We start from the raw sequence: 10,193 nt of genomic DNA, 5'->3' as shown, positions 1-10,193 counted from the left end.
AGTGAATTAGAGTGCAATAAGCGACTAAAATACGGGTTTCTAGCCTACCATCACACTCCACCACTGGCGACGACGACTGCAGGATCTCCTTGCCTAAAATTGTTACCATTAGTGACAAGTAGTCATGAACATGACCGGATTCTTTCTAATATGATCGGCAAACACTATTAATATTTTCTTGGCTTGTGCTTGATGATTATGCTACCTCCATCTATGTGATTTTATTACAAAAGTGAGAAAACATGGATAATCTCTAAAGATGGAGGGCCCGTCATTTTTGATATCTTCTTTGATTCTTGGTATGTTTGTTTCCCAAAGATGGATAAGACTGGAAAAGAAATGGGGTAGTCAGGTGAGTAGGAATGGGAGTGATAACAAAAATTAGGGTCAGATCCGGTTAATGGGTCGAAATTAAACCCAAGTTTGATTATGGGTTGAAATTAAACCTAAGTTTGATTTTTAGACAAGAGTGGCACATGGCCTAGTAAAAAGATGCCAATACATTAATTTGAAGGCCCACCTGGTTTGCTGTTAAACATAAGGGTATTTTTAATAGTAAAATGTCACGCCCCGACCTCGGGGAGCGCGACCGGCGCTCAACAGAGTTACCCTGGTCGAGCAAGCCTGCACAATGCCGTCTACCCAACTCACCCACAAATAAAGAGATAAATGCATTTCATTAATTAGCTAGTAAGAAGTCATGTGAACAAGACCATTTCATTTCTATTAGTTACATCCTCAACAAATGTTTAAAACAGTACATTGTACAATCATAGTTAAAGTGGGACAGATGATACAATTACAACATTTTTAGTTTTAACTTTTTCAAAACAGATACAACCCACACTATGTCTACGGAGCCTCTAACAGGAACAAAAGAGTGTTATGACAGTGCGGCAATAAGGTCCCGGCTATACCTCAAAATGCTATGTACAAAGGATAGAAGATACAAGACCCCGAAATGAAGTGTGGCTCACCAAATCAACTGAGGAGAGGGTGTGCTGCTATCACTGATCAATACCACCTGCTATGGAACCACATGCATCCATTAAAGATGCACCACGCCTAGCAAAAGGGACGTTAGTACATATGGAATAGTATTAGTATGTAAAACTTAACACCCTCTCAATAGAACATGCAACAGTAAACGGAGAATAAAATATGGTATAAATAAGACACTCAAACAATATCAAAGTGTCAAATTAGGGGAAAATAAATTTCAAGTAGGTTTCGATAATTTAAGTTGGGAGATCTTTAGCACCGATATACCACCGTGTTTTAGCATGGAGTCCGATCTCATCCCGACCGGCTAAGTTGTCTCAACCCCGAGACATACACTCACAATACCACCATGTGCGCGGCATGGCGTCCGATCTCAGCCCGATCGGCTAAGTTGTCTCACCACAATGCTGTGTGGGTTGATATTACATCACATCTAGCTAGCAATAATCTCATCCCATTTAAGAGAAAAATATCTCAACACACCAATCTCATCCCATATAAGGGGGAACAGTCTCATCACATTAACATGGGAATTTACCCTCAATCACTCCTACACCGATACATGTAGTTTCGGGGTTAGGTTATTTCGACCTACCCTTCCTCGGTGGCTAATCGATTCTCCCAAAGCATTTGTTATTAAAAGTATTTACCTCTCAATTCATATCCTTTTACATGTCATTTATTTTATTGACATCACTGGCCATAACTCTATATCATTCTTGGCACATTGATCGTACTTCATAATTCAAGCTCATTATTCCATTTTCAATCATTATCATGGATAATCAACAACAAGGCCTTTCAAATTAAGACTTTAAATACATACTTGAGCAAATTAGGGTCTTAGGCACATATGATCTGTTATACAATTTGATGTGATCACCTTCATTTGGACTTGACTTGAAGTCATAACATTTTAATACATACTCATACTTCAAATACTCTCCCGAAGAATAACACAATATAATAAGAACATTCCGGAACACATTTGAACATATTCATATATATATATATATATATATATATATATATATATATATATATATATATATATACACACACACACACACACACATCATCTGACGTCAAACTTATTCAGAAAGGTCAATCCGTAATGGACAACTCGGGATCATCGCGAGAATTCAATTCTAAAAGAGGATCTTAGCCAACATACCTTGCCTTGAGCCCTTTTAATTTACTAAAATATTCCGGAGATCCTATCCACTTCGATCTATTTAGAGATATAGTAAAATTGAACACAAATTAGAAAGGAGTTCATAATTCTAGTTCACTTGAGCATTTTACCAAACACTAGGCGTGCATTAAGGTTTTAAGATCCTTCTATGGTGGATTCTTTCACCCCACTACCCAAAGTTCACCCAAAAGAGCTCAACAATATCCTCACTACCCTAGATGGTGCATGCATGTAAAATAAACAACTCCCACACCCAAGAATTGCTTTACTAATTATCCATTTTTCGTAAAATTCTGAAATTAAGGGTTAGGGTGTAGAATCTTACCTTTTGGTTGAAAATCTTGTGAGTTACCCTAGATAAATCTTCAAGGTTTGAACAAATATTGATGAACAAATGACTTAGAACTCTTCTTCTCACTCTAGACCACCTTCCTCTCTCTCTCTCTCTCTCTCTCTCTCTCTCTCTCTCTCTCTCTCTCTCTCTCTCTCTCTCTCTCTCTCTCTAAAATGTGAGTTTGAACCTTCTAAAATGACCCTTAACATTGTTTTATAAGAATGGGGTCGGGTTTATAAAACCAGAAAAATGAAGCTTTGAAACACGATCTGCGATCGCATATGTGACCATATAATGCTTTTGCGATCCGCAAAATAGGCCACAAAATGGCCCTCCGGAACTGGAAAACTCTGCCCCACTCTGCGGCTATTAGACGGTCCGCAGACCTGTTCTGCGGTCGCATAATGCGCTGCAGAACCTCCCTCCGGGAAATTTTCATGTTGGTTCCGCGGTCGATGTGCGGCCCGCGAAATAATTTTGCGGTCGCATAGTTGACCGTAAAATATCATCCAAACTTGCCCAGTTACCTGCTTCACTTTGCGGCCATTATGCGGCCCGCAAAGTCATTCTGCAGCCCGCAGAGTCATTCTGCGGCCCGCAGAGAGTTTCTGTGGCCGCATAGTGGGCCGCAGAAATATCCTTTTCTGCCAAAAAATTTCCTTTACTTCTCCAGCACACTGTTCAACCCAAAAAGTCCGAACTGCGGATCGTCAACACATAAGCCTACTTCGGCACCACGAAACCCCAGGTTTTTAGGCAAAAGATTTACGTGGCCTTACATAAAAATAACGTAATGTGTATACTTGGACTAATAGATGGACGTCATGTGCATTTTTAGACTGATAGATGAACGGAGGGTATCTATAAATCATTTAGCAAATAATATGGACAATTTTGACCCTTTTTCGTTCTTTTTACTTGATACCAATATTTGATGTATTAATGTTCTACCTAACATCTTCATCCTTTTTTCTTTTACTTTTTGTGATATATTTAAATTGTTGATTTATCTGTTACAATTATTTTTAGTTGTGTCATCCAAGATCACAGATAAGCATGGTCATGTTAAACGCCATTTATTTTCACTGCAAAGAAGCTTAGAGATATTTTTCATGTATTAATTGTAATTCCTCGTGTTAAAAATATTTCACTTTCTACTTAGAATTGTGCATGCTTGTTTGGAGTTGTAAAGCAAGTACATAACTCATATATCGAATTTCCAATAAAGATTCGAAGATTTCTGTAAATTAGGGTTCTTGCTTTGGCTAAACATGATTAACAAACTTGCATTTTTTCCCTTAAAGACTTTAATTTTATAACTCATTTTAATAAAATTTTATACTGATACCCAATAATATGAAGTAGCACAATGCACGTACCTAATAACTAGTTATAATAAACGAGAATAATTGCATAGATAGAAAATACCATATAAAATGAAATAAAATATATATCTTGTTTATCATTTAATGGGGAATCATTTCAATAGGATTTTATCAACCAAATCTTTAGCTAATTGGTGCAGTCCATGTGTGGCGAGTAGAGAGAAAATTAAAATTTCAACTTCAACTTACCACTATATATATATATATATATATATATATATATATATATATAGAGAGGGGTTTTTATTAATCTACTACACAGTTATAGCAGGTTAGCATTGTATACATATTTGACTTCTCCAAAGTACTCCTAACAATATATGCCACCACATTAAACATAAGGACTTTTTGATTTTTAATCCCAATATTCTTCTCTTGCATTCAGCTCCCAAAACATTCATCTCCAACCTATCTCTACAACACTTCTGACGAGCAATAGAGAGCACACATCTGCAACCATGACTTCTCAGAGATTATGGTGTACATAACTTTATTTTGCTTTTTTATTTTAACTAGTATATGTTAATAATAGCACATGATAATTTAAATATTTATTTATATGAAGGAACAATAAAATTTAATTTATGAGAGAAATTTTATATATAATAATACAACAATCATCTAAATGCCGAAAAATATTATTACATTAGCATAATACATGAATTTAAAATAAAAAGGATATCATCAAAACTTACACAAAGGATCAATTTTATCATGTTAGTTAGATAATTATGTATTATAGTTTAAAAGTATTTAATATGATGGTATCTTAACGAACCCTTCTTTGTGGACAATATTTTTTTGTGTATGTTTTCTCATATTGCTTTGGTTGCTCTGCCTTAACCAGAACTCTTGTTATCAATCTTGATATCCCTCTTGAAATTGCAACATATAATTATTTGTGCAAGAAAATATATTGCGGTAAATATAGTCCAATATTTAGGATATTTGTCCTTGTCCTTTATTTATTATATTTGTCCTTGTCCTTTATTTATTATATTTGCAAAACATAAACATACTAAAAATTATTTTCACACAAATTTAAAAGGATATTCCTTAGTTTCGAAAGACGAAAGTTGAATTCAGGGATAAGAATATACTTAGAAGCACATTGACCAGTATCATAATTTTTGCATGTATGACGTTATTGTCAAAACTTTTATATACAATTCGTGTGCTATTACATAAACTATTCGGTGTATCTAAGTTTTTCAGCACCTTTTTGCTTTCGTTTTTGTCCAAAAGCGTTTAATTGTGTTCCCGAAAACTGATAAAATATACTTAATTGTAGGAATAGTGGAAAATGAGCCCCCAAGATGAAATCCAACTCAAGAAGGAGTGATCTGAACTCAAGGACACAAACAAGCACAGAAGCTCAGAAGTGTGGACCGCATATTTTCATCTGCGGCCACAGATTGTGAAGAAACTCCTATCAAAGACAAGTGCAAAGTGCCTGGGAAAAAGAAAAAGTTCCGAGAACTTGCATCTCAATTTCAACAGAAGTGCAGACCGCACAAGAACAGCTACGCGGCTGCATTCACATTTGTGTGGTCCGCAAAAGAGTAATGTGCGGCCGCACTCAGAAATGCGCGGACCACAGAAAGAGAGAAGTGTGGCCGCAGTTCAGAATTATGCGGCCGCAGGTTTTCATTCTTGTCAGGCTGAAGCAAAGTGCGAACCGCACATGGAATTGTGTGGCCACAAAACCTCCGAAAGGGCATTTTTATCCGAAAATTCTAGCACTGTATAAATAGAAGAGTTTCACTTTTTTAGGTCAAGTTTTGACATCAGCAGCTATAGTAGACGTTTTCTTTTACTATTTTTAATAGTTTTTGCTATTTTGAGCTTTTTGAATATTGATTTCATCATTTTAATTATCAATATGGGTTTAATTATCACTTCTTCTTCTTCTTCTTCTTTTATTTTAAGCATGAGTAGCTAGATTTTTACTAGGGTTGTGACCCAACCCTAGTGTGTAAACTTAATGGGTGTTTGATTTATTGCTTATTTATGGTTGAGTGTTGATTATCTAGCCTAGTTCTTGCTTTTATGTGAAGAATTAATGGTTGCAAATAATATTTCATGCCTATTTGACTTTGTCTCTACTTGAGAAGAGAGACTTAGTCTAGAAAAACTTGGCTATCAAAAAAATGGGTCAATCAAGAGTGATAAGCCCAATTAAAGAGTTGAACCTAGAGATAGTAAAACCCGACTTGAGCTTATCATTAACTGTTTTGTTCAATACCCATTTGGACTTAAGAAAGCCAAATTGGGCAAACTCACTCTCTGACCGAAAGGTATTGAGTGGGTACTTGGGTGCTGATAGCTATAATACACCCCGACCAATAAAATAAGTTTTAAAGTTTACAACCCATTAGGCGAACACCTAGGTGAAGGTCATAGCCCTAGGCCTTTTATATCATTTGAAAAACAACCAAAAATACTTTCCTAGTTTAAATTCTTAGTTTGTAATCTTCGTTTAAATTAGACCTAGAAACAATCCAAGTTTGTGGAAGTGCAATTTGAGATAATTCAAGCTCATACACTATAATATATATCCCTAAGACCCATTCATAGCTCCCTGTGGAAAAACAACCCCGACTCCTTGTTGGGTATTACTATTGCATCGACCATTTTCATATCCTCAAATAGAGGAGTGAAATTAGACGAGATCAATTTTTGGCGCCGTTACCAGGGAGCTAAAAGACGGTGTTAGCTATATATTTAGGTGTGTTTTTAGAATATCTTCTTTTCCTTCCTTGTTACTAATATGTGAGTATTGTAGATGCAATCATGGCAAACAATGAGCTCAGAAACATAGCCGTGGGGGATGTGGAAGTTGATGATGATGCAATGGATAAGGTCCCTCTTGAACCACAAGCCAATAGATGAGGCCGACCGCCTCAAGACAATGTTCTCGTTCCACACCCACCTCCACCATGAGTGGATCCACACTAGGTGTTGTCGAATGAAGGGTATGCAAGTGCTATAGTCCCACCCCATATTAAGGCGGGCAACTTTTAAATAACCAACTTGATGCTCACTTTGCTCGAGCAACGAGGGTTCTTCACCGGTGCACCAGGTCAAAATGCAGATAAACATTTGAAGGGGTTCGTTGATACATATTGGGGAAGCAAACAAACAAATGTCTCCGAGGATGCTTTGAGGCTAAGGCTTTTTCCCTTCTCTCTATGGGGGAAAGCTTTAGATTGGTTGGAACATTTTTCAAATCATTCCATTCGTACTTGGGATGAACTAGCAGAGAAATTTATTTCAAAGTACTTCTCTCCCCGGCACATGGCCATTCTTCGGGATGAAATTATAGCATTCAACCAAGAGCCTAATGAACCACTATACGAGATATGGTAAAGATATAGGACAATGGTGAAAGAGTACCCCAACAATGATATGACGAAGAACATGATTCAACAAACTTTCTATCGGGGGATCAATACCACCAACCAATGTGTAGTGAATCAACTTGCCGGTGGGAACTTCATGACTATGCCTTATACAGAGGTGTGTGATATTTTGGATGAAATGGTAGATACTTCATCGGCATGGCAATCTAGATCCAATGTTCCACAAGGTGATCCAAATGTGATTCTTCTTCATAAAGAGTTACATGACCATGGGCAAGCAATAGCTGAGTTGACAACCACCATGAACCAATTGGAAAAGGCTCAACTTTAACAAATGCAAAACCAAGGCAAGTCAATGCTATGGAGGGAGTCAATATGATGGTAAACAAGAGAAGAACAAGAAGTCCACAGGTGCAACAAAGAGTGGACAATTTTGTGCAAGATGATAGTGGGTTTGATCAAGGATATTCTTACAATGATCAAGATGAAGAGGTCCAATATGTGAACAACTTTCAAGATCAAAGAAACAACTACCAAGTCCCTAGTCAACAACAATGAAGACCTTCGAATAATTAAGGCAATTGGAATTCTAAGAACCAAGGTAATTGGAATAGTGAAAACAATCAAGGCAATTGGAACACCAACAATCAAGGTAATTGGAGTGGAAGCAATAACCAAGGGATGATGAGCAAGTGGTAGAAGAAGAGGAGATCCTGAACAATGTTGTGCAAGCAAATGATGAAGTGCGGATTGATATTGATGACATGATGAAAGAGACTCAAGAGGATGTGAACCCGTTTAGGGATCATGTAATTGACATACCGGACACGGTCCCTCATCCATATCCTCAAAGGCTTTCCAAGAAAAATGATGAGAATTAATTCAAGAAGTTTATTGATATGATGAAGAGTCTCTCTATAAATGTGCCATTAGTTGAATCCTTGGAGAAAATGCCCAGATATGCAAAGTTTATGAAGGACTTAGTGACAAAGAAGAGATCGATAAATTTTGAAACTATCAAAGTCACTCACCAAGTGAGTGCAATTGTACATTCGATGGCTCCTAAGTTGGAAGATCCCGGTTCTTTTACAATTCCTTGTACCACTAGAAATGCCGAGTTTGAAAAAGCTCTTTGTGATCTTGGGACGAGTATCAACTTGATGCCTTATTTGGTTTTCAAGACATTGGGAATTGGGCAATCAAGACCCACATCTATGAGATTACAAATGGCCGATCATACAATGAAGAGACCGTTGGGGGTGATTGAGGATGTATTGGTTCGAGTTGACAAGTTCATTCTCCCGGCGGATTTTGTTATTCTTAATTGTGAAGTGGACTATGAGGTGCCGATTATTCTTGGTAGACCTTTTCTTGCTACGGGAAAGGCTCTTGTTGATGTGGAAGCTAGTGAACTTACTTTTCGGGTGGGTGATAAAAAGGTGGTGTTCCACGTGTGCAAATCTATGAGGAAACCGAATAGAAATGAAGTGTGTTCGTTCGTTTACTTGGTAACCGATGTGATTATTGATGATACAAGTGCCACGATTAATGTGGGTGACATGCTGGAGGCCGTTTTGCTCAATTTTGATGATGATGAAATGGAAGGCTTCATGGAATGAGTTAATTATTTGTAAGGGATGGGGTCATGCAATTATGCACCTCAGAAACTTTCCTTGGATCTTGAGAATAGCAAAACTCCTCCTACAAAGCCTTTAATTGAAGAGCCTCCTATCTTGAAGTTGAATCCATTACCTCCACATCTCGGGTATGAATTCCTTGGCCCTTGCTCTACTTTTCTGGTTATTCTTTCCTCTTATTTGACTAACGTGCATGTTGACTCTACATTGGTGGTGCTCCACAAGAGAAAGAAAGCTATTGGGTGGACTTTGGCAGATATTCGGGGAATAAGCACCGCATTTCGCATGCACAAGATTAATTTGGAGGAAGATGACAAACCCTCCATTGAACATCAAAGGAGACTCAATAAAGCCATGCAAGAGGTGGTCAAAAAGGAGATCATAAAGTGGTTAGATGTCAGGGTTGTCAACCCCATTTCTGATAGTTCGTGAACTTCTCTGGTGTAATGTGTTCCGAAGAAGGGGGCATAATTGTGGTCACCAATGATAAGAACGAGTTGATTCCAACAAGAACGGTGACCGGATAGAGAGCGTGTATGGACTATTGGAAGCTAAACAAAGTCACAAGGAAAGACCATTTCCCACTACCCTTTGTTGACCAAATGCTTGATAGGTTGGCCGGATGGGTGTTCTATTGCTTTCTAGATGGATATTCGAGCTACAATCAAATCCTTATTGCCCCGGAAGATCAAGAGAAAATAACTTTTACTTGTCCCTATGGCACTTTCGGTTTCAAGCGGATGCCATTTGGCTTATGCAATGCACCGACATCGTTTCAACGGTGTATGATGGATATCTTTATTGGATTATTTTGATGATTGCTTGGCAAATTTGGATAAGGTATTGGCAAGGTGTGAAGAAACGAACTTGGTATTGAATTGGGAGAAATGCCATTTCATGGTCGAGGAGGGTATTGTCCTTGGCCACAAGATTGCAAAGAAGGGAATAGAGGTCGATAAAGCGAAAATAGAGGTGATTTCTAAACTTCCACCTCCAACATCCATGAAGGACGTGATAAGTTTCTTGGGTCATGCGGGCTTCTACATGCATTTCATAAAGAATTTTTTCAAAGTGGTGAACCCTTTGTGCAAGGTTTTGGAGAAAGATGCTAAATTTCACTTCAATGATGATTGCACGAGAGCATTTGAATTGCTCAAGTTCAAGTTGACAACTACTCCCATTATCATCGCTCCTAATTGGAGCATTCCTTTTGAGCTCATGTGTGATGCTAGTGATGTAGCGGTTGGAGCAGTTTTGGGGCAACGTATCAACAAGATC

This window comes from Nicotiana tabacum, chromosome 14 (assembly GCF_000715075.1).
Source record: "Nicotiana tabacum cultivar K326 chromosome 14, ASM71507v2, whole genome shotgun sequence".
Lineage (NCBI taxonomy): Eukaryota > Viridiplantae > Streptophyta > Magnoliopsida > Solanales > Solanaceae > Nicotiana > Nicotiana tabacum.
This window is presented reverse-complemented; position numbering follows the sequence as displayed.